This window comes from Poecilia reticulata, linkage group LG2 (assembly GCF_000633615.1).
Source record: "Poecilia reticulata strain Guanapo linkage group LG2, Guppy_female_1.0+MT, whole genome shotgun sequence".
In the NCBI taxonomy this organism is placed as follows: domain Eukaryota; kingdom Metazoa; phylum Chordata; class Actinopteri; order Cyprinodontiformes; family Poeciliidae; genus Poecilia; species Poecilia reticulata.
The window spans coordinates 36193376-36214255 of record NC_024332.1 but is presented as its reverse complement, the minus strand read 5'-3'; the positions used below and the strand labels follow the sequence as shown (position 1 = coordinate 36214255).

The 20880-nt window shown below is 36.6% G+C and overlaps 1 long non-coding RNA gene across 1 annotated transcript in view; it reads right to left on the bottom strand.

Moving 5' to 3' along the window:
* Nucleotides 1–11344, bottom strand: part of LOC103461221 (uncharacterized) — a 65948-nt gene extending 54604 nt beyond the window's left edge. Inside the window, exons 1-2 of the long non-coding RNA XR_533077.1 lie at nucleotides 11232–11344; nucleotides 10985–11069 (exon numbers count right to left, since the gene is read on the bottom strand). This is a non-coding gene — a long non-coding RNA (uncharacterized LOC103461221). The remainder of the gene's footprint in view (nucleotides 1–10984; nucleotides 11070–11231) is intronic.
* Nucleotides 11345–20880: the final 9536 nt, after the last annotated feature.

Sequence of the window (20880 nt, the reverse complement as noted above, 5' to 3'; positions counted from 1 at the left end):
TGCAGCAGCTTGCTTTTCTCTGGCACCAACTACTGAGTGTAAACTGAAAGATGTGTTAATGCAGCAGAAAAAAAAGAAAAGAATACATCTTGTAGAGTAGCGCTGTCATTGTGTTCTTTCAGAATAAAGTTTCTTGCTCCAGTCATAAAGCACTTCTTTCACTCCGAGTAGAGCTAATCAAGCAAAGTGCATTAGAAAAAAGGCTGAGGTCCAAAAACAAAAAGAGGGAAGAAATAATCACAATTCTATAGAAATAAATTAGAATGTACTACAAAAACAGGTGACAAAGGACTGCAATTAATTATGCATAATCGCCAACATAGTTTGTGCTTCTAGCAGGTCAATGCAGCAATCAAATGGTTGTTTTAATTGCATAATTGTTTGTAAACTCTAATATGCATTTTACAATTTTCAGCCTCTGTAACTTTGAATCATGTCCCTATTTGGATGCTATATTTTGATATTCAGCTGCAAACATTGAAGTAGGGCAGAAACATATGACCTTTGCCTGAGGGCGGCCTCTCTCCACTCCACTGAGGTGGAGAGAGGCCGCCCTTGACTGGTGAAGCATCTCCAGTCAAGGTGGAGATGCTTGACTGTGCATCTCCACCTCTCAGACTGAACTCCATGTATGTGGGAAATCAGAACTCCATTGTGGGAATCTCATGAAACCCAACTCAACCAAGTTGGGTTTCAAGTTGGAAAATGAATGGATTTTGCTTACCGTACTTACATTGCACTGTTTAGCAACACAAGCCAACAGGAAGTTATTCATAAGCAGATATACATTTTTGTCGACGTCATCCTTTAAATTGACCAAAAGACATAGGTCCAGTCAAAAGAGGTTAAAGCTAAAATATTCCACTGTTGCAGCTTCCCACTAAAATATTTAAGCTAAATTCTCTGATCCAACATGAGCCATTTCCCATCAGTCTGTTCTTTTATGAAATACATTCCAACTACAAATATTATGCACCAGGTTTTTCCGATTACAAAGCTTTTCTCTTGAAAATGGCTGTTTATTGATTCCTAAATAACGATCTGCAGTCAGTTCAAGTTCAACTTTGTCAAATTTAAATTTCTTAATAAAACCAAAGCCACTCATGAACACATTTGAATAACTACTTTGAATCACACTGTATTATAATACTATGTACACCAGTGATTTAATGACATAGAATTCTGACTACAAGGGGTAAATCAGTTCAACTTTCATACTTAAAATGCCCATCTTCCTAATGCGAAACAGAATGTACCATCACAATGGCTGTAATTACGTACTTTTAATCTGTAGTGAAATCCTCTGTGAGTTCTTTAAAATGCAGAAAAGGAGAGAAAGGTGAGGAACTTACAGTGACTTACTGGTTTGTTTCTTAGATCAGAGCACTATCTTATGCATGTGTGCACACTCCCACACACACTCATCACACCCCTGAACTTTTCATTTTATTGTTAATTTTCTTTACAACCTTGAGCTACTCGTGCATCTGGTTTAGTGTCTGTGTTGATTATTGCTCATTTGGGCATTAATGTCAGGGCTGGTGAGACTAATAGTTTGTTCATAGTACCAGAGTTAGGGTAATAGGGCTATAAAACTGTTCCTCCCCACACTTATCACAAGCACGGCTGCAGCAATTTAAAATGACTAACTGAACACACAACAGTACAGTAAGGTACTCGAGTACAAAGTAAGAACAACAACAACAAAAAAAAAAGATTTGAAAAAGGTGAAGTATATCAAGCTCTGAAAGCTAAATATGAATGAATCTGGTAGTATCTGCTTTTGGATTATACTTTACTGTGAAGACAGTTAAAATGAGAAAGAAATAAAAGTTACACAAAAGCACCATATTTTTCCTTAACGCTAAATGCCAATTATTTAATTGAGGTTTTGTTGCAAGCTTGCAAATCCCACCTTAGCACCCTCGCTAAATACACACAGTTCTGTATTCTGGCCTAAAAACTTTCACAGTAGCTCCTTAGAGACTGTATTTCCACCTCTCAATCTCCAAAGGTGACCTTCATTCATTACTGAAGAGGAACAGCACAATACTCTCTTTCCTGATCTCACTATTCAAGCTGCGAAAATGCAGAAAACAGCTGAAAAAAAGCAATGCGCAAAAAAGTACACCTAAGGAAAGGTGTTGGAGATGGGTGATGAAAGGAATGATAGGATGCAAATGGATGCATAAAGTGTTTACACTTGGCTAATTTCATCCTGTCAATCTTGCCAGAGATTGAGGACAGTAAAAGTTGTTGAAAAATTGGAAAAAGGAAAGAGTAAAAAAGACGATGCATAGTTATGAAGGAACTGAAGGTTACCAAGTAAAACCAAGGAAAGAAGAGCTTTAAGGTTTTAGTACGTTCAGTTATCCACATTTATTGTAATATATATTAAACTGAGTGTCTTGGAAATATAACGAGAAGAAAATTAATCATAGGTTATATTATGCTAACCTTTAACATTTTACTGATAATGGCTGCTCTTTACATGAAAGGCCACAATGTACACATAAGACCACTAATACTCTGAACACTGTTGCACATTTCCCTTGTATTTCAGTGACCTAATAAGATATATTGCCCAAGTTAAATAATGCTCCAGCATCACTTCTCTACACTTTTAACACTATGGCATATATAATCTCATCGCCTGATAAGTCAGCCAGACAAAGACTTTTGTTAAATAATGCCAAACCATTATGCTTGATGAGCCCCACAGCCACTCTGGCCATGTTATCATACATGCACATTACTGCTATAGCACTTACTCAGCTGTTATTCAAATACTGCAGCAATACCCCGATAATACCACTGCCATTTTAAATGATATGCAAGATGATGCAAGACTGACAAGTCTGAATTAATAAAGATTTATTCACCTTGTGATGCTAGATACTTCAAGCTGAAAGAGAAGGAGTTGTGACATCATGATCTAATTTCTGATTAATTAGGCTAATAATTATATTACCCCTTGGGTCACTCATATTTGAACTTTCCATGTCCGATGATCAGTTGATTAGTAAATACCAAAAAAAAGGGAAAAAAACGATAATGGTGAATGGTGTGAAAGCAGTAAAATAACTTACTCCATCTTTACATAGTGGAACACTGAATCCAACAGCATCAGTCCCAATACATGTAAACTTGATTTTTCACAAAATCTACCAAAATTTCTCTTGTTCAGACCTGCATATAACAGAACAGGTCTGTTATGGGTCTGTTGGTATTTCTTCTTGAAATACCAAGAAGACTGGAAAACTAAGTTTTCCAGTCTTCAAGGATTCAGAACACCAAGCTAAGCAAATCATGAATGCAAACAGACCATCTGCGTATGAAAGCATAAGGTTACATAATTGTATCATCAAGTTATTTCCATAACAGCACTCACTTAACGCTTTAGTACTGGTACATTCTGTTGCTTATTCCACACAAACCTTCAACATATCGAAAATATCTGTATCAGGAAGGTTTCTAGAGATCTCACTATGCTATTGTATCACGTTTGTTGAAAGGGAAATTCTTGGACATTACTTCAACAAAGCTGCATACCTTTGAGATAAAAATGCAAAATATTAATGCAGTAGTACAATGGAGTTCCCCCACTATTATTACAATGCATCCTGCATTTTTAGCTGTGGACACCAGACATCTGTTATGGTCAGAAGTCTACATCATGTCTGCATCAGATTCTTTTGGGTGCTTCAGGATTTTCCCCAGTCTTTGTTCTGACTGGAATCTTTATCATATCTCTCAAAGCATTCCTGTGTAGTTCTGGTATGGCTTATTAGTTGTCTCTCAGGAAATGCTTTTGCTTCATCTACAAGAATCTGCAGTTGGTATGTGTTAAACTAATATACACATGAATGCCAGGTGTATTAATATATGTGTGTACACACACAATAATTCATGTTGAACATTTATATATTTGAGCTGATGAGAGCAACAATGAGAAAAGGATGAATATTGGGATTACAATCAGCTGAAAGGTGATGCGTGAAAAAGACATGAAGGAAATGGGGGTAAAACCTGATGAAAATTTCAAGTCAATCTATTTTTGAAATGTGCCACAGTGTGTGGGAAAACGGGATATGCTGATAGACATGAAAGGCAGGTACTATTGTATAGATGCGTTTAAAATTGCATGACTGGGCTGTAGAGGATTTCAAAAGAATTCAAATGCAGGGTTCAGGCAGAGTTTAAATTAGAATACTGCACCACTGCTCATCTCACACTCTCCATAGAAACCACTGAGAAAAGTAGAGACACGCAACCCCTCATCTATCAGAATTGATTTGTTTACTTTTAATGAGATTATTTTTAGATGTTTCATGTTTTAGGGACCCTAGTAACTTGTGGTAAATTAGCATAGTATCTCATATAAAAAAATAAAAATAAAAAACACCCTGTAGGTTTGTTAGACTTTGGCCATATTTAGTCATTCTGTAACTTTCTAAAAGCTAATCTAAACAGCCTAATTACTTTACAGGGTGTTGGGAAACCTTCAAAACTTATTTTTCTGGGTCAGCATTCGTATACCAACAATGTTTCTAATAAAAATATGGTACATCCAAGCAATAACACGTCTTTTAAACTTTGTATTCTCTTATTGGAAAAGGGAGAATCCAAAAATGTTCCTCAGCATGTGAAAACTGCTTACCTAAAGATATGAACAAGAATAAAATATATTCAAGGAATTTGTCAGCAATGTAGGTAGTGGACTGTAAAATGAGAAATTAGTTTTGCAAATGTGGAAATGACTTTAATGTGAAGAAATGTAAAGAAATGTAAAAAAGTCTCAGGTTTTGCTATTTTGGGCAACTGAAAGATCATTAGGATCATTGCAATTTAGCATATTTTCTTTCATATTGTTCAATCATAAACATGGACCTTGAACTTGACAAGTAAAGTGCTTTGTATGTCATTATTGATTCTTTTATAATCTACTGATGAGGTTGATGCAATTATTTTGATATGCTGGTCTATCCTGGTAGGCGTTCCCGCTGTTTTCACCATTGGTGGATAATTGGTTTCACTGTGTTTCACTAAAGTCCCAAATGTCTTTGTAACCCACAACAGACTGATTGAGATTAATGACTTTGTTTCTAATCTGTTGTTGAATTTCATCCAGGAAACAGGTCTGTGTATGGCCAGTTTCCAAAAACAAGAATTGTGGCTAATTACAGTTATTTGTGACTAAACAAGGCACACAGTGTTGGTTTGGATGACTTTTTTACCATAACGATTGAATTTGAAAAGGCATTTTTTATCTGTGTATGTTATCTTTGTCAGATATCAAAATGTATTTTATAGTCTGAAGCATTTAAGCAAAACCAAAACAATCGGGAATAAAATAAAATACTAAACAGTTTTTACAGCACTGTGCATGGTAAGACATACAACATGCATGACTCCTCCCTCAGGGTCAAGAACCTAATGCCTAGGCAAGCGATGTCTCCCTTATACTAATCCAGATGTGCTGGTGTATGTTGTAGATGTTCCTGTTCATGGCAACTGAATTACGGATGCAATATTGACTCTTGTATGAGGGCTGGACCCCTTAATCTGAATAAGCAGACATAGGAATTGACAGTATTGTGAGAATATGTGCTGTGGTCAGCACTTGCAGAAAAGCAGTACTGCTTGAGGTCATGACACAGCTTTGTATACCGAATGCAGAAAGGAGACTACAGTCAACTACACGAGCGAATCTCAAAGTTATAAAATTCCCAACCTTACTTTGCTTTTTCCATTTCAATAAACTCAATTATGCTGTAAATATTTTCTAGTCAGTTTCAGTAATTGAGTCACAGCCTTACACCAACACCTAACACATTATGGGATTGTTTTTGTTTATTTTTTCAGTTAATAATGTAGATCTTGGTGTTTAATAAGTGGAGCTTATTAAAATGTAGATGAATACGTTTTCTGTAGAATTTGCACCTTACACTCACTAATGGCTGTGACAATATTTTGAAACCTAAAATTGTTCATGCATAGACTTTAGCCTTTAACAGTTGTCAGCAATTAAGAGAACTAGCAAGTTGCTGACAAAAGAGAAACTAAATGTGACAAATATCCAAAATGGAGTAGCTAACAAGACTTGTACTTAATTTTTACTGGGGAAAACCCAATCCTACATTAGAAATCTTGTTAAAATCAGCAAAGAAAATGTTGCTGATTTTTTTTTGTTTGTTAATTTGGTTTGTAGTCAATGTGCAAATTGGTAATTCCAACCCCTGTTTCATGTAACTAACTTGCAATTTTAAGTCCTTAAGCTTAGCATATGTGTTATTGAGAAAACTGAAAAAACATTCAATTCTATAGTTTACGCTACTCACATAAAGCACTGGTTTACAGTGAACTATGTAGCAAATACATGTATAAGAGTCTGCTCCACTCAATCTCTAGCTATGGTTCTTTGCTAGAAAAAGGTGTATTGCTTCCTCTGGTTTGGTGGTCACTCTTTGTCTCAATGACAGGAGGTAAACTAGGTTTGTGTCTTGTTAAAAAGTAATGGTAGAATGGATTGGAAGATGGATAGACAGATGGTGGTTTTGTGTACATCACTGATGATGTTGATCCAATCTGTTGTGAAAAAAAAAACGAGTTAGGTCAAAAAGTGAAGATCATGACAGCAAGAACAAGATCTTGCATGCAACTAGTTGAAATGAGATTCCAGTATAGGATGTATCATGCCTGTGAGACCAGGAGACCATGAAGAAGAACTGCTGCTACTCCATGTTAAAATGTGATTGAGGCTTTTAATCAAAGCATTTGCATATCTGCATGTGGAACATTACCAATAAATAGATGGGCCTTCAGTCATTGATTTACTGAAGGTCCATATAAAACATTTCCAAGGATGGTGCAAATTAATGCAAGAAAGGTCTAGTGAAATATTCCCCTTTTTATCCCCCAAAAACATCTGACAAATGGCAAGGTGTTAGAACAGAACCACTTTCTTCTACTTGCCTGTTCACTTATTTTAATTTACACATATCTTTGTTGTGATCACAACTCAGATTGATAAGACATTTTATAAGATACATTTTTGACATTTATTTGACTGAATCAATTTTTTTTTTAGACTATTTCAAGTAAACATTTTGTTATAAAATCCAAAGTCCTCACCACATACAAACGACCAATATTCATTACGTCTTCTTATTTTCTATCTATACAGATTAGCAGATTGAACCTGCAAGACCTGCCCAAATATACAATTGCTCTTTAAACTGGTAAACTAGTTTGTGCACTATTTTTTGAGTTACTCTGTTTCAAAAAAGGTGAGCAAAATTTATTATACACAATTTTTTATCTATAAGGATTAAAATTTGAGAGCAGTTTTTCAAGATGCAAAAATGTGTATGGTCAGCAAACAGGAGAAAGACCAATGGCACACCATTTTCTCATTGATTAACCCTGCTAATGTGCTAATCTAGCTTTGTATTCTTTCTCAGTAAAACACTAGCCTCATCAAGACCCAATTAGCTCCTTTGAAGCTCACGGTGATCCATCATAACACGATAGACAAACTCATCTTTTCTCCTTAGTGTAGCAACATGCAGTTGCCTGCTCTAGTCGATACGCCTCCCTTGCAGAACTACTGCAGTATAGTGGTCTTCCTTCGATCAATAGCTAACAGAAATGAATGCATGAATGAAGCTCTCATACTTATTCATTAGTATGGGAGCTTCATGAAAATAAATATGTGGGATTTTGATACCAAAAAACAAAACAAAAGTTACGACTAACTTTCACAGAGTGAAATTAGAAAAATGACACTATCAGCATTAAGGCAACTTTAGTTCTGTAGGCACGACAGTTTTCTGCTGTTTTTCCTGAGTTATCACAGATTTTCCCCAAGTCATTTTTACCAAGTCTAAGTCAAGTTTCAAGATTCTATTGCCTTACAACATTAGACGTGTGCCATCCAATTTGTCTAAAACACAGAATAATATTGATTTTAGACTAATTTAACATCTTAGCATTTTTGGAACAGGAGTTTTGTTTACCTAATCCAGGGGTGTCCAAAGTCGGTCCTCGAGGGCTGGCATCCTGCATGTTTTAGTTCTCTTCCTAGTGGTTGCAACAACCTCCTCATCAAGTCAGTGTTCTGCTTAGGCCTCTAATGAGCCATCATTTGATGCAGGTGTGTAAAACCAGGGAGAGAACTAAAACATGCAGGATGCCGGCCCTCGAGGACCGACTTTGGGCACCCCTGACCTAATCAGAAATATAGTATGGATATAAGGAATTGATTAATACCATTTAATGTTGAATTTGTGAATTAATCAAAAAGTCAGTGGTTTTATTTTTACGTGGTATTGTCTTTTCATTGGCACACCAGTTAATTCTCATGGTCACATTGTGTATTCCTGTACTATCAAGTGCATCATATAGGTTTTACATGTCGTAAGACATTCAGTTTGTCAAAACCTGGAAAACTAGTAGTTATGTTAACTTCCTAAACCCCAGGGGGGACATTTTTTTTTTTTATAAATCAGGTTTTGCTGTGGTGATAAAAAATTATTGCAATTATTTTGACCTAATTTTGTTTTAAAACTTTGATATGAAGCATGTTTTTTGTTTTGTTTTACATATTTGTAAATACTATCAACATATTGTGACTGCATAGCATGAGACAAAGTCTGTGAAAGAAAATTTTGTTCCTCTGCCTCCTCCATGTGGTCCTAGAGCCATTTCCTGGTCAGCAACAACCAATCAGAGCCAGGACGAAGGTCTTGGCGCTGAGGAGGATCTGATAGTGATTGAATTCTACCAGCCCATTTAAAAACTGGTAGGAATTATTGCTGGATGTGAAACTGCTGAATCTAATGACTGGATGTGGAAAAGAATGAGACTTCTTGCACTTGTTCTAGACCAGTGGTTCTTAACCTGGGTTCGATCGAACCCCAGGGGTTCGGTGAGTCGGTCTCAGGGGTTCGGCGGAGCCTCTGCCGCGGAGGTAAAGACACACTTGTGTAAAGTCGTGATGACGCCCCGCTTTGCCATCACCTGCTCCAGAGAATCACGTTACATTGCTTAGCCAATCTGCGGAGGAGCACTGATTGAAGGAGTTCCACTCTCAGCATGGATTTGAACTTGTGTCTTTAATTACTTCAGCAAAGCTCACAGTTTTTACCAAATTCTATAGTCTAAATCTGCTCCTTAGTCGCATCTTTTCAGGGTTGGTACTGCCTCTAGTGGTGTGGTGGTGGTTACACAGCTAATATACATTACTAAATCAGAATACCACAAAGTATTTTGTGTGTTGGGGGGTGGAGGGGGTTGAATAAGAAGGGTTCGGTGAATGCGCATATGAAACTGGGGGGTTCGGTACCTCAAAAAAGGTTAAGAACCACTGGTCTAGACATATAATCTGAAAAAAAAACCAAAACATACAGTGTCCTAAAGTGACTGCATGACTGGTCAGAAATTTGAAGTGGCTGTGGTTTATGAGGAGATTATGTCATTCCCACTTTTCTGTTGACTGAACTTCCCAGGAGTTCCACACTTAAATTTATCAATAAAGTATGAACTATTCTGGCCAGATTAAACAGTGTCCTTGTTCCATTTTAAGTCGGTTAAAAATAATGACTGTTGTGGAAAATATGTGCAGGCCTCAAGGCACTGAGGGAAAGTAATGGCTTAACTAGGGTAGAAAAACGAACTCTACAGAGTCTACTATAAATGAAACAGTAGTCTAAGTAACAGGTAAACACAGTAAAGCATGAAGCAGAATATGAGTAAGCACAAGGATCTTCTGTGAAATAAGAATGGATACAAATGTAATCGAAACCTAACTGAAAAAAACAGAACTAAAGTCTTTCAGATCACTATACATTAAGGTTTTAATAAATGATGCAAGCAACATATCATTCTGAAATAAATATAACATGAAATGTATGTAAATCAAAGCTCCTTACAAAAGCCTGTTTTTACCATAATATAGTCAGCATTCAAATGAATGCTGACTATATTCATTTGAATGAAATGTATAAAAGTCTGACTGTATAAAAGTCAGGCTTTTATACAGTTTTTTTTTTCCTACAAAAACTTTCTTCTTTCTTTATGACTATTCTTATGCAATGATGGTGTAAATGATACCAAAATAACAGTGTGTGTTCTATCAGATGACAGTATCTGAATAAAATCTGCTTTTAGTGTTTCTAGTGTGAACATGCTGAAATATTGCATCTCTGCGGACAGACGGATGGATGGATGGAGGTCTTTCTTACTGCATATCAACAGCGCTACCAACTATTCCAATATGCAGCTCTGCCTTTTTTTGTTTAGTTTAAAAAAGACAAATTAACAGTTCACCTTAAAACTTAAAGGGGCTCTGAAAGCTAGCCGTCATCTGTGTACCATGAAAGTAAGTCGCATCAAATTGTATGACATTTGTTCCGGGTAACCAGCAAGTAAATAAATCTAAATGTTTGGGGCGATTTGCTGTTGTGATTTACACAAGAAACCTTGAGGTTTGAAATTATGGAAAATTTGATGATTATTATGAGTAGCACAGCATAGGACCAGCTGTGTTGTCAGTGGTTTTCCCTCTCCATCTGCTAACACCACAACTGAGATTACACACTCCCACTTCACTGGCTGTTACTTCCTGAAGACACATGCATGCACAAATTTAGACAAATCCACAGCTGTTCTTGGGCTGTTTATTTTTAGGACATTTGATTGATGTGGCAATAAGTCTTTCCATGCCTTGACAGTTGAGGCAAATGAAAAAGTTCAATATATGGAAATGGTATTCAAACAACCTTTTGTAGACTAAAATGCTATAAACTTTATATGAATATTTTAATATTTTTTCTTTGTAGACTAACTATTCATCAACATTTAAATTGAAGTTTGTGGGATTTTACTGTACATGCAAGTGAATATATTTATGTTGGTTAATATCTTTGGTCAGTCTGATATTTCTAAAAGCCCATTAGATTGAAAATGAATCCTATTAACTTACTTTCAGTTCAGTTGTTTTTGAGTCGTACACAACAGTTGAAACACTAGTCGAGGGGTCTTCAAATCCAGGCCTTGGCGCCGGTATTCTGCAGTGAGATTGAAGATATGACCTAATTACTCAGATGAATATTGTGTTTCTGTGACGGATGAGCCGCCACGAGCTGCGACGTAGCCATAAAATAAAGTCCGTGTCAACATGTAAGCAGCACCCGCACACAAACATTGGCACAACCGAGCAGACAACTTACTTTTTTGTTTCAGGTCAAAGTGACGCGGTGTTCCTGCCTCGGTTGTCATATCCATCATAACTTGTAATTTTCAGTGTCAAACATTGTCCCGCTTCAAATTGTGGCGCACCGGGAGAGAGTCACGTGATGCCGTAATGACGTCACCAAGACGTATTGAAYGTTTTCTATTAGAGCGTTAAATTTGTAGTCACAGGTTTGTTTATTTTATTTTTCTAAGTGTTATGGTTATTTTATTTTGCATAATTTGATAAGAGTTTACTTCAGTTAGAAGTGATTTTTTTTTCTTTTTCTTTTTCTTTTTTTTTTTTAACCTTCTTGTGGGCGGAGCCTTTGGCTATAAGGGCTCTGCACCGTAGTGAGACAGTCTGAGTTTAGGCTCCAACCAAATCACCATGAAGGTGATGGACTCTTGCAGTGGAGGTAATGCTGTTGTGTGTCTGTTTGTTTTTTTTAATTTTTTTAACCTGCATTGAACGTAAATATGATGTGTATCTTCATCTCTGTTCACCTGAAGACAAGCACAATAAATATCACTGACACAATAAATATCACTTAAATGAATTATGGCATTGGTCAATCATTTTTGTTTTGTCCAAGTCATAATAGAGTTTCAATATGGATTTGTTAACGTGATTTAAACACATTTCAAAATTTTTTTTTACGGAAAATAGAAAACAATAACTAAGTTTTAAAATGTAAATGACATATGGTAAACACAAATATATGGTGTGTGGGTGTTTCTAAATAAATATATATAAAAGGCTTGAGAATTAAGCATCAAATGGTGCAACATTTTTAAATAAATTTTACAAACCAGTAACAAAAAAAACAACAACAAAAGAACAATCATATCACAACACCACAAAAATACTGATCAATCTTGGTTCTGCACAACACAGGAAGATAAAAATGATCCATAAAGTTAAAACCCAGTTTCAATAAAACTAATGAAATCAATAAAATCGCACAACTAAACCTTACATACAGCAAAACCCTGACATATTAAAAAGCACTCATTTGAGTCAAACTTCAGCTAACTTCATAGATAAGAAGAAATGCCAGTGATGTAAGCGGTAGAGCATGAAACCTTGAACTAGTGTGAGTGAGCTCACAACAGCACCTGGCCTCCTGGGAGTACCGGCTAGAACAACACTTTCGGAGAAAGTGCTTTCCTTTTTATTTTTCTCCTCAGAATATTTTCAAATCACATTGCCAGGGGTTTGAAAAGAAAGTCAGCGGACAAATATGAGCCCAGAAGACATTACTTCTTTCCAGCAGCAATTTAGTTTCTACATCTTTCCTGATAGACATAAAGTCTTTAGACTCCCATACTGTAGGAAGAATAGCTACTAAAAGGGAGATATGGACATTTTCTTGTTTTAGAACTGTAACTAATTAACACAAAACAATATCAAGATAAAAATAAAAAATTCAATTTATGATTTGTCAAACCGACCTCACTCAAGACATTAGTAAGCAATGTTTTTATAAATGTGCATGCTAGTGAGGACAACTAGAAGGATTGCAATGTTTACAGTGAGATGAGGGCTTATTGCTGCAGAAAACATTTAAAGTCAGGCTGACATTATGTGGCACTGGTTGGAAAAATACCACAATTAATGCTCTGAATTAACAGCTGTTGCTCTTTTTGGTATCCATCGAGACACGTACACACAGAGGCACATAAACACAACTTTCACTCTCTTATTGATATAGATTCATTAAACTCCACTTTTTTTTCTGTTCATCTTGGTTTTTATTAGGAAAAATGTTTCAAATTTTATTACATTTGATTTTAGGAGTTTTGTACAGAATAATGTGACACATGGTAAGATGGTGTGTAGTGCTGCATTAGTCGAAAGCAGACAAAACATTGCTTACTCACACAAAGTATTGCAATTACTTGCCATCCTAAGAGCATTCCCCTCAGCTTCACACCCTCCTGTTTCATCTTACAGCCGAGGTATTTTTCCCTTCATTTAATCCACAGGCAATTGTTTCTCCTTTCTGCTACAGTAGACAGGGACTTGATGATTCCTGGTAAGAAGTGACTCTTTGCTCCTATCTGTTTGGGAGTAGAGGTGGATCATACAAGTCTCAATTAATCCCCTGTATCCTACTTCCCCAAGGAGCAACTTCAACGTCCAGGCATTCTGGGATTGGCTGTGTTTTTAGTTTCTCCCTCAACGCTGTCCTTGCATTGAAGCGTTAACTCTTTGCTGCTATCTACCAAAGCCAAGTTGGCAGTTCAGAGTGTTGTGATCATAATGTTGGGGAAACGCAAGCTTCTCTCCAGACTGACTTCCCATTTCAAATCCATAACAACATGTACAATATTTACCTACTTTAAAGGCAAATATTTGTTTAAAGGAGGTTTCATTCTTCAGCACGCTGATATTACCAGTGCACTGATAATATCCAAAAGATATTATCAGCTTGTGCATCCTGATAATATGTGCCTAGGGCAGTGTTTCCTAACCCTGGTCCTCAAGACACACTTTTGTGAATGTTTTAGGTTTTTCTTTGCTTCAGCTCATGATTTTGATTGATGGCTAATTAGCAAGTGTTGGCTGAATTGCAAACTTCTGAATCTGGTGTATTGAAGCAGGGAGACATCTTAAACATTCAGGGCAGGGTGCCTTGAGGACCAGGGTTGGGAAACACCAACAAAAAAATGTGTGAAGTAAAGCATTCTTATTTATGAACAATTGCGATAATTTGCCTCAGTAATATGACTGAGGTCATTTCTCCGAGCACAGTCATGGTGCCAGGCATTCCTTCCTTGGGAAAACCTTGTGCATACTGATCATGCCTTAAAAATGGAGGAGTTTACACGAGGAGAAAATGAAAGAAAATGCCTACGATCTTGTGGATTGGGTAAAAGAATATTGTCACCTTCTCTAAGTCATTTCTTGCCAAAAGTGATTTTGGCAAAAAAAAAAAAAGAAAAACAAGCACCACCTCTTTTTTTCCAAAAGATGTTTTAGACAAAAACATCACTTTTGGCAACTTAAGTGACGTAGGACATTATTTTAGGAAGGTGACCATATATAGATCCTCTGGAAAATCTTAGATCCATCATCTCTTTAGCTCAGCTTCATTTTTTATGTACTTCTCCAGTTGAACCATTGGCTCTGTTTAGCCATTGCAGTTGACTTGGTATGCTCCTGTGCTACTTCTCTTTTTCCCCTTCTCCATAACGAGACGACTTGTTTGTGCTGGTGCAGCCAAATGCCACCAAAGAGCATTTGGGATGAATATCTACTCTGATTGCCTAAATAATCCACGTCTGAAATGAAAATCAGACTAAACATTGTAAAGACTGTCAGTTCATTCTTTCTTCTTGTTGCCACTTGAAAAACTGTAGTTTTATATACGGACATAAGGTTTCATAAGCAGCATGACAATTATTGGTCTGTTGCATTAAAACTTTAACTTACATGTCTCATTTAAGTTAGCTTCATGTTTGTGCTGGTCAAACATTTCAGTTTTTACCAGTTGCTGAGGGGGATTTTGTAAATTGTGAAAGCCAACATGGGTCTTTACTCTAAACTGAAACCAACCAACATTTGTAAAAAATGTCTACTTCTTCATCAAGTTAAAAAATTCATGACCCCTGCTATGGTTTGCTTCTCAGATACCTGTTTGCAATGCTTAGAAGGATGTTTCCCCTTATTACTAGCTAAAAGTAATCAGAGTATTTATACAACATATCATCATCATACTGTTAGAAATTAATTTTGGTAATGTTTTGATTTATGGAGAACAGTATGTCAAAAATTTTTTTTATGCATTTGTTATATGTGTAACTCTACTTTCTTTTGAGCTCTTTATGGCATCACTGCATATTCATCAAAGTACCCTTTTTGGACCAGTTGCATTGCAATCAGCCTAAATTAGTTTTACAGCTTAAATGCTCCTAAGGAAAAAAGAAAGAAAAGAACATCCTTCTCTGGCAAGAAAGTCAGTTTGCGGAGTGTAGAGCCTATGCCTATGGTATAGTGCTGTGAATGACTGTGTAAACTCCTGTGAAGTGCCTATTTACACACCAGTGTCTCAGGGGCAATGTCAAATCTAATGCTGATTGAGCCTTGCCTCTCACACTCCTGCTTCAAGTTGACGGCATGCCAATGAGTTGGGCTTCAAAGTGTGTGAGAGAGGGTGAATAGGGATGTTTGAGCTGCAGAGACAGGAATGAAAGCAAGTCATCATTTGCCACATAAAATGATTGCTGTCTTTGTAGTGCTAATATGGAAACGTTGGAGTAACTTTAAACTTACCGCATGTAATCCAACAACAAAAGGAACTTTGGCAGAACAAGAGTTGCTTAAAGAAAGGTCCTTTAAATATTGAGACCTGTATTCGGAACAATATTCACAGCTACATGCCGAATTTTGTCAAACAACATTCATAAGTAAATTTGCTTTTAACTTGGAAAATACAATGAAATGTAATCTCACAAGAGAAAAGGAAGATAAATATATGAAGGGACATGCACTGACAAACAAGTATTAGAAGAGAGGAACTGGTTCTGACCAGAGAACAGTTTTCCCCAGTGGCTTGTTGCACACAGATGCACAGACATTGGAGTTTGTTTGTCAGCTGCCATCTAAACACGAGTCAGTTAATCTTAAAGATAAATGTGAGTCTTCCTGTACCACCATCAAGCCTTTACCCCCCCATAAGACAAAACTCATGAAAGTGATATTATTGAACGCTGCACTTGGAGGAAGAGTGAAGATCAGAGTCAACAAGAGTTTTAAAGGCAGTCTGATGAAGTAGATTATCCCTGGGTATTTTACTTGAGGTAAAATACTTCTTGAAACAGCAACACTGGAATGGAAAGTTACAGTTTAAGATTTTTTGTTTGATTCTTGTTGTACAGATTGACTTTAGAGGAGAGTGACATTTTCATTTTTGTGTTCTGGGTATGCAATGTTCTTTTATAAAACAGATCCTTCTTGTCAATGCAAATGTATATTATATATGGCACATGGTTTGTTTGAAATATGACGATTACCTTAAGTGTAAAAATGCCAGAGAAGCATACCATGACTCAATATGAATAAATACTGTCAGATCCATGAATCACTTCACTTACCTTAACCTTGTCCTTTTTATCCCCAACAGCCTTGGCAAACAAGAATATTATATGCAAGATTGTAAAGACAGTGATCAATCTGCATTACATTTACAAACTACTAAAACAATGCTCACCTTTTCTCCTTGCTGCACTTCTGTCATACCGTCGCTGCTGCCGTAGGCTCAGAAGAGAAAGCATTAAAGAAAAAGGTCAGGCCTCAGTTATTAGGCATGGTACTGTTTGCTAATAGCTCTGCCTGGAGAGGCAGTTATTGATTAGAATCTGTCTCTTCTATAGCAGTAAGGAACACACACATTTTGTTTGTGCTTCCTAATTGAGCTCAGTTCACCTTGTGGACACACTTGTAGTTGCATTACAGATTAAATATTTCAGCGCGCTTCAACAAACAAAAGCACATCTATGTCTGACAACACAAGGGCACAGAAACACACCTGCTTGCAGATAAAGATTTAGTTGTAATAAGGTGCATTAATTATTGGTGCTTGTGGTTGAAAAATTGCACTCTTCTGCTCCTACACAATCAGGAGATTTTATATTTACTTTAACATTATTAAATTTAAATAAAACTCAGACTACAAAAACTTTTAGTATTTTTTTCAAATACTTTTTGTTGCAAGTTGAAAAAAAAAATCTTTTGCCAGATAAGAAAGATGAAATCTTCAAAAAAAGTATTGAAATTTTTAGGTGTAAATTACAGCAACATTTCAAAGAAACATTAAACAATAAAGATAAATCTCAAAAAAAGGTAATGATTATCAAAAAACAATTGTTCATTGCATTGAACTGGCAAATTCCAACTGTGGTGTTTCTATCATCCACCAGAGGGCATAAGACAAGTTTACAATTTTGTATTTCAACTTTTTTAGGCCGAGGTCACAGATGTGTCACAGATAGGATAAAAACTCAAGAATTTCTGAACGAAGCCATAGTAAGTGGTTATCTCTAAAACACATTTAGTACCCTTCACAATACTTATCATTTAAGAACAAACCAGGTTCAAGTTACATTGTTGAAAGTCAAAAAGACAAAGAAAAGCTTTGCTTGAATTAGATTCAAATGTAGACATGCATTATGACTTCAAGAATGATCAGACTTAAAGAACCTCCAACGTGCCATCTTTTCTGCAAAGGTAAACCTTTTCAGGACAAATCTAGTCTCAATGCCAGATCAGGAAATTTGGAGGAAGAATAGTAGGTTACATTCAAACCATAGAAACTTCAATGAAATGTCAGCAAACTCTGTCCAAAGAAGGACGTAAAATTGGTCCTTGGCTTTCCTTATTCTTTTTGAATTCACATGTGATGAAACACGTGTCTTTTCCAGCCACAAGGCATGTGATGAATTGCAGTTGTTTAACAAAAGCCACTGCTCTGTGGAGGGTCAATAACTCATCTATGATCAGTGAGTGTGACCACAGTGACACATTCTGATCAAAAATGTATCAGACTCTGTGTGATCAACTGTATATCTGTCAATGCTTTGCCAAGTGACACAACCTTAAAACAAATCTACAGCTTCATGCTTTCCACACAGTTCCATTAGTAATACTATGCCTCAGCAAGGGGAGCTCTAGCCTGCGGGGATTTTTGCACCGTAAATCACCTTGTGATTATGAATTGTATGCAAGACCCTGCTTGGTGACAAATTAGGCACCCTGGAGGAGCAACAGTATGCAGTGGCTTTAAAAATACTTGTTTCTGGCTTTTTAAAATGTTAATAGCTAAATAGAGTCACTTTAACAACCGTGAACAAATATTTAGTTTGACCTTATGGAATACATTTTCTAGTGCTTCTCCAAAAGTTTACAATATCTGAAGCAAACCAATTAGATATGGCACTAAAATGTATACAAAATAAAATAATGAAAACACAACTACACAAAAGGTGTAATAAGCAATTTCACCTCGTGACTATAGAGCTGGGTCATCTTCGGGTGAAAGGTGAAGCACAAGGTAGGTATTGTTTTTATGTTCTTTGTTCTCTGTTGCCGTTGAGTGACGTGTGGAGAACTAAGGAATGGTAAATACCTATTTATATTTACTTGTACATACCTACATGTATTTACCAAGTAGGTATTGGTAATAACATGCTCTCTCTTATCCATGAATCAGCAGCTTTTTCAGGTGGACACTCCAGCCAGGCTGCTAATTCTGGTGCACACATTTATTTTCATGCAAGTCATCTTTAACAGTTTCATAACATAAACATATTTTTGATACAAAACAGGGATTTATTTACATTGAAATATGTCTTTACAGTGTGTAAACCTTTATTGAGAAATTGCCATGCTTTGAGCTACAACATTCTGGACATATTGGGCTTGCACTAGCTAGAGCCAGAATTGCTTACCTAAAGGTAGACCTGAACTACATTTTTCACTACGACTCAGCGTTTTATGTTTTCATTTATTCTAAGTGGAGTTTTAAAATACTTTTTATGTTCAGAAAGTGTCTAAAACTCTTCATGTTTTCTTAGGTTACCATTCCAGACAAAGAAATTGGTTACAAGGTTGAATGTTTGTTTCTAAAACTCCTATTTGGTACTGTATAATGCCTCCCATGGACTGACTTGATATTCATTGTCAATGAGAAACTTCACAGCGCAAATGAATACACCTCAGGACACTGGTTTTGTGAAAGATGTGTGGGATATTGACAAAAAAAAGAGTTTGGAGAGACAGAGAGTGTGTGTGTGTGTGTGTGTGTGTGTGTGTGTGTGTGTGTGTGTGTGTGTGTGCGTGGGGGTGTGCGTGTGTGTGTGTGTGGGTGGGTGGAGGGTTGACAGAAAAATGAGGAAATCAGACAGTACAGATAGTAGGACAGAGGAGGGGCATCACTGTTGAGCTTATTAGGATTGACTCCCCCATGCTTCAGACAGTTTAATAACTGTTCTTTATTGTAATAACAGAGGGCTGTCCTACTATAGATGGTTTCAATTTCTCCAGCAGTGTCCATCATGCACAAGGCAGATTAAATGTCTTGTGTGGACTAATCGCAGACAGATTCAGATTGCCCTCAGCCAAGCTTCTTTGGCCATTAATGAGACCATTTTGCTGAAGTGAGCTCTACTCAGGGAAAGCTAATCTCTGAGTGGTGTGAAGAATGGGGTACAAAGGGGACAGAGAGAGGCACTGACCATGAAAATAGCTGCAAGATCAATTGCAGAGTTTTTTATTTACTGGCCTCAGGTGGATCAAAATATGTTGTTTAAACAAAACTATAGGTTGGTAAAACAATTCTGTGTGATATCAAACTATTTTTTAATAATTCTACATAACAATTCCCTTGTTGCAAGAGCTACTGATACTCAAAACCTTAACACATAAGTCGAAAACAAATTCTAATTCAGGACAGACACGGCTGGAAACTGATGAGATACAACGAAGATGCCACTGCAGGAACGAGCCAGGAGAAAGGTGGAGGACAGAAACTGAACCACACTCAGGTCATACTCAGAAGAAGAGCAATGTCGCACCGATCTTTAATAACTTCATGCTGAGAAAAATACGAGGCTGACTCTTTTGTTCACTGAATGAACATAAATAACCAAGAATTGACACTGGTAAAAAACACTGCAGGCTGTTTCTCAGGGGTCCAACCTGCTTTCTGCAGCATCTTAAACATTATCCTGGCGTTTGCTACTCTCCAGCAGGAGTACAGTATGTCTGCACCCCAGATGCACTATTTTGTTCTGCAGTTACCACACATGTTGCATTAGTAAGTTTCATCCATCCATCCATTTTCTTGCACCCTTAGTGGGGTCGGGAGGGTTGCATTAGTAAGTTATGTCAGCTTTTTGGTATTGTTAATATGTTTTACATATGTTATGTGTTGTTTTTCGCTGTTATTTCTCAGTTCTTTGTTTCATTCTCTCTTTCTGCAGGTGTAGAAACAGACTTCTACTGTGTTTTCTTCAATTCTTCTGTTCTTCTTGCCGATTTGCATGGACAGTTAGGGCTGAAACGCATAGGACGCATGCACACACTGAAATATTATTTCAAAAGAAGAGTTTTAAACAGAGATACAACCGAGTGTCACACTTTATAGACTTATTCACATCCAGGCTTACTTACAGAGAAAAGCACATGCTAAAAGCAACTGGATATCACTTTATAGTACTAACATAACTCAAATGTTTTGTTTTTTTTCCCCAAATTGTCCCTAAATAAAATAAAAATATAAATTTTTGAATTTGTTAAATTAATTTGACTTTTTAAAATGTAGATTCTAAAAAGCTTCCTTATGCCTTTGACTTGGTTTGAGTCTTGGTTGTATAAATAAAGCTGACTTTCTACGCTGTCATATCAACATTAGCACTGTGGCCTCTCACCCTTGGAATAACTGTAAAGCCTCATTGAATCACCAACCTAAATTCTCCCTGTGGGAGAAAACTTTAAAACAAGAGTTAATGAATGACAAAGCACCAGCAACTAAAACTGAGTATGACAGTGAATGATTGGTACAGTTTCCTTAATTTGTGCAAAATGGATCAGTAAGATTGTAGAAGCAATTTTATTTGTAAACCTGGAGATATTTGTTTTGAAAA